Source organism: Dreissena polymorpha, chromosome 3 (assembly GCF_020536995.1).
Source record: "Dreissena polymorpha isolate Duluth1 chromosome 3, UMN_Dpol_1.0, whole genome shotgun sequence".
NCBI classification, from domain to species: domain Eukaryota; kingdom Metazoa; phylum Mollusca; class Bivalvia; order Myida; family Dreissenidae; genus Dreissena; species Dreissena polymorpha.
The window spans coordinates 54,901,753-54,907,752 of NC_068357.1; positions in this window are offsets into that span (position 1 = coordinate 54,901,753).

The window sequence follows — 6,000 nt, forward strand, 5'->3', positions numbered from 1 at the left end:
GTAATAGTTATACGTTCATGAGGAGCAGTCTTAGTCTATAACTTTTACGAAAAGCTCTTGGTACGAATAGATTTTACACGGAGCTGTTTTTTTACAAGCGTGCATGTATACTGCAGTGGCTTCATTAGAAAGAGCATAAATAAAGTATGTTATATATGAATGTCGCCATAAGCGATAGTAAATCTACCAATAAATATTTTTTGGTCATGTATGCATTGCAACAAAACGATATGTGGTTAGTTTATTCAAACAAAAGCATTACATTGACATAAGTTATAATATTTTTGGCCTTATACGTTTTTTCCATGAATTTTGGAATACATAAACCATTGTTTTCACACAAATCTTTGTTTTCAAACTATTTTACAAAATCAGTTACTAATAAGAGTACAATTTAATATTGTGTATCGATGGCAAATCTATTATATTAAATTCAAGTGATAACTGTCCCCTTGTTGCTGAACGGGTAAAATTACTCATTGTTGTGAAACAATAATGCAATTAAATGTACGAGTTTATTGCGACAAAACGTATGTGTTACACAAAGACCATCAACATGTCCCTGTACGAGATGAAGAAGAAGTTGTTAAACTGATTGAAGATCAACATTTTTATTATTTCAGACGATGGCAAAGAAGAATGGTCATGTTCAAAAGTAGCCAGGCAGGATTCATCATCCACTGCGAGAAATCTCGGAGAACGATTACGGCAAAGTGTCAAATAATGATGAGAAATTGGGTGAAATATTTTCGGTTTTCTTTATGTACGAAATATTGACAAGTATATCAGTAGCGAGTATGCATTAACAACAAAGGGGTTACAATGCTGTTGACACAAGCCTTAGGCTGTATTTGCATTATTTATTATTTGTACCACAACGCTCATTAACGTGTGCATACTTGAATAGTGACCTCTCCAGTAGGTTGAAATTCAGCCAATCAGGAACAAGCACGTATAGAACACTGACCAATGGGATTCATAACTGAGTTTCACGGGTCAGATGTTAGAGGGAAACAAGACAGTTAGCGTTTAGACTTGGAGGTGTACGGATCGAGAAAGATACGATCATGTAGCTATCAGACTGTATTTGTATAATCGAAAATATTAAGTATGTTAGACATTAAATTGGACTAGAAACTGATACATGGTGTTGTTGAATATTTCATCCTGTATTACGCAGAGAAATTAACATAAATAGAGATGGACCGACTTGTCCCATGCGCGGTACGAGAAAATGGTAGTTAATGCAAAACTCGTCATCTTGGCATAATGCGCATGACGGGATATCGAATGATAGGCTACACACCGGTAATTTAAGAGTTATGAACATTGTTAGTAACTATGTGTCGTCTATGAACTACGAACGATTACGTGACACAGGACGTTAAATGGTGCTCGTGAACCAAGGATTCGAACAAAGAAATACTACCACTTACGATTACGAAGCCATGAAAAACAACGCGAAGAAACTCCGTTTCGGCAACTTCTGTAACCAGTAACAACAACCGTGAGCCGGGAACAACGACATCAGACCGCACATATTCTGCAACTTCCGGTGAGTGACTGTTTTATTTCCTAACGCTTGTATCAAAATGGCAAATCAAATAATCCCTGAATTATTTCAAAATCTAAATGAACAAATTAAAGATGTTAAAACGGCCATAAGCACTCAGACTATTTCACAGGTTGTACAATCATTTGATGGAAATTCAAAAGAATTTAAAAATTGGATTAAAAATGTAGAAAAATATGGAACGCTTACCAATTTAGATGAGAATAAATTAAAATTTGTTGCTTACCAATCTAGTAAAGGGCTTGTTAGTGATTACATACAACGTTTTTTGACTGATGATCCGACAGGGACGTGGACAGATTTAAAGGAACAGCTTAAATTAAGATTTGCAGAAATTCAAGACCCACAATACGCTTTCTCATTATTAAAGACGACTAAACAAAAGACCGACGAAAATGTTCAAATATACGCTGAGCGACTTTTATCTCTTGCGACTGACGCATACGAAAATATTAACGGAAATTTAGACTATATTGAAAAACAGTTAGTAGAAATTTTTATCGACGGATTATCGCACGATTATTTGAGACTTAAATTAATGCGCGAAAATCATGCAACGTTATCAAATGCTTTAAAAAGCGCTATACATGAGCAAAGTGTCAGAGCTAGGTTTGAGTTACGATCACAAATAAATGGACTTTATAACATTACGACCGATAATATTCAGACAGATATCGATTATATTAGGTCATCTATTGTTTGCACATATTGCAAGAAACACGGTCATTCTATTGAAATCTGTCGCCGTAGGCAACGCGAGATAAGTGCATATACGGTAGGGCGGAACGGTCATACGATAAATCAAAACGATAAAAGGCGCAAGAAAGAATATGACAAAAATTGGAAAGATAAAATTGATTGTTGGAATTGTGGTAAATTAGGACACTTAAGTAGAGAATGTACTCAAAGAAAAACGTACATTAATCGAAAAAACTAGGAAATTCTTACCACAAAGGGGTCTATGGTAAGAATGAAAAAGTCGAGACATATAATATCGCTTTGTGTGGTAGACCAAATTCTTGTGTTATTTCAACAGGTGGTTATCAATTTAGGAGCTTGGTAGACTCGGGCGCTGAAGTCAGCATCGTGAGTAAACGTACTTATGATATGTTAAAACACAAACCAGCACTGATAATAAAAAAAGTAAATCTAAAGTCGGTAAATGGAAATTCATTACATGTCCACGGAAGTGTAAAATTGAGATTCAAAATAGGGAGCATATATAAAGAGCACATATTTTTTGTAGTAAGTAACGTTAATAGAAATGTTATTTTAGGAAGAGACTTTTTACAAAATAATGGTGTCCGTTTATACTTTGATTTAGGATGTTTGAGGATTGATAACTGTTATGTACCTCTAGAAGAAGATGTACATCTTTCAACGATAGCGAGATTAACTAGGCATACTGTGTTAAAACCACAAACTGCATATAGACTCTTTGCTCAAGCTAAAAGAAACTGCATACGTTCAAATACGAATTATGAATTCAATGGAATAAGCAATTCTTTCTTTGATAATGAACCCGGTTTAACAATTGTTAATTCAGTCGTCAAGACAACGCGTGATAGACAATTTCCCATTTTAATTATAAACAATACGCACAAAACAATAAGGCTTAGACGACACTGTGCCATAGGGCGAATAAATTCGGTAAATGATAATGAAATATGCTCAGTACAAGAAGTTATTAAAAATAATCAGCCGAAATCAGGTTTATCTAAAAATGAAATCTTATCAGATTTACGTGTAGATGAAAATCAAAAAGAAAATATTCTACCGATACTCTTAAAACACAGAACTCTCTTCGCAAGAAATAATTTAGAATTAACACAAACTTCAGCGATAGAATTTACCATAGATACAGGGGATCATCCGCCCATTAAATTAAGGCCGTATCGAACACCATTAAACAATAAGGTATTCGTAGATAAAGCCATCGACGAAATGCTAGACGCAAACATAATAAGTCCATCAAGAAGTCCGTGGAGCTTCCCTATTGTTTTAGTAGATAAAAAGAAAAATAATCATGACTCAAACAAAGATAATAAAGACGAGAAAAGGTTTTGCGTTGATTTTAGACAATTAAACAAAATTACAAAGCCAATTGCCTATCCATTACCATTAATAGATGATATATTGGCGTTATTAGGTAAAAGTAAATATTTCACCAGTTTAGATTTGATATCGGGATATTGGCAAATACCTATAAAAGAAGAGGACAGAGAAAAAACGGCTTTTGCTTCGAGATTCAGGGGTCTATTTCAATTTAATGTTATGCCCTTCGGTGCCTCCTCCGCCGGTGCTATATTTCAAGAATTGGCTAATAAAGTACTCAAAGGTTGTGAGAGCTTCGCTGTGGCGTATCTAGACGATATTCTAATATTTTCACCTGACTTGCAATCTCATTTATCACACGTAGATACAGTACTACAGAGTCTCAGTAAACATAACCTAAAGCTAAAACTATCAAAATGTCAATTCTTACAAAGAGAGACTAGATACCTAGGCTTCATCATAGATCAAAATGGTATAAGGCCGGATCCGTTAAAAGTGGAAGCGATCCGACAATTCCCTAGGCCAAAGTGCGTGCGCGATGTACGATCTATCTTAGGTGCTGCAGGATTTTATAGGAGATTCTGTCCGTCGTATTCAGAAGTAGTCGAGCCTCTCATTAATCTCACGAGAAAGAATGTCCCATTTAAATGGTCAAAATAATGCGAAGATAGTTTCCTACAATTAAAAGACTCATTTACGCAAATCCCTTATCTTTCATACCCTGATCCAAAAAAAGGTTATATTCTGTATACGGATGCATCTGATAAATGCGTCGGAGCCTGTTTGACTCAAAAATGCGACAGTAACGAGACCGGGGATTATGTGGGCGAAAAGCCGATATTTTTCATATCGCACAGATTAAGCCCCACACAATGCAAATATAGTACCATTGAAAAAGAATGTTACAGCATATTTTACAGTCTAAGTAAATTGCACCATTATTTACACAATGCTGAATTTGTTATAAAGAGTGATCACAAGCCGCTTAAGTATTTATTGGAAAGTCCGATGCAAAACAAGAAAATACAATTATGGGCCTTAAGTATAGCGGGTTACAACTGCAAAATTGAATATATACCGGGAAAAAAGAATATTATTGCTGACTTTCTAAGCCGACCTCCAAAAACCAAAATAAAGAATAATCAATGCGATCAAACAGAACTAGAATTAGATATTAACGATAAACATTTTACGATCAATTCGCAAATAAATAAACAAGACCAAACACGCGAAATTAACGTAATCGACTCTACAAACATTGACCACAAGCAAATAATCGATAATATTATTACCCCGCAGCCAATCCCAGTCGACGACACAGCGTCGAACAATAATATATCAGGGCTTAATATGCAAATAGAACAAGAAAAAGACCCTCATATATCTGAGATTAAAGCGAGATTAAGATTAGGGAAACAGAACAAGAGTGAAGATGATAGATATTTAACGGTTGATGACATACTGTACTACATATCAAACGTAGATGAGGAACCTACTCTCAGGCTGTTTGTACCTAAACACCTGACTGATTCAGTTGTCAAGCAATACCATGATGAAAACGGACATCCTGGGTCTCAAAGGCTTTTCCAGACACTAAAAGAGAAATATTACTGGCCTAAAATGTTCAAAGAATTGCATGATTACGTGTCGAAATGCATTGTCTGTCAAACTAGAAACTTGAAAGCAATTAAAGCTCCCGTATCATCAGAAACCGCAATACCACCATTCCCTTTCTCGGTCGTTTCCATAGATATATGCGGACCATACCCAACAACGCTTTCCGGAAATAGATATATAATATGTTTCGTGGATCAATTTTCAGGATATATAGAGGCATTTCCGTCGCCGGATAAATCTTCTGATAGCGTAATACACCTGTTAATGAACGAGATTTATTGCCGTCATAGTTGTCCTATAAGAATTATAACTGATAACGGAAAAGAATTCACAAGCACAGCTTTCACTGAAACATTAAAATCAATGAACATTGACCACGTAAAGACGACAATATATCATCCCGCGTCTAATGGCATGAACGAGCGTTCATATGGGACTATGAACAATATACTATCAAAACGGGTTCAAGAAAATGTACAACAATGGGACGTACATTTAAACATGTCTTTAGCGGCAATGAGATTTTGTACATCCGAGACTTCGAAGCACACACCGTTCTTCTTACTTTTTAATAGAGACCCTATTCTTCCAATAGACAACTTGTTAAAGCCTAGACGTAAATATCACGGTGAAGATTATCATAAAATAATATTAGAAGAACAACACAAATCATTTAAAAAGGTATGTGCCCAAATTCAAAAATCGAAACGTAGACAAGCTGATTATGCGAATAAAAATACGAAAGATATTAAATT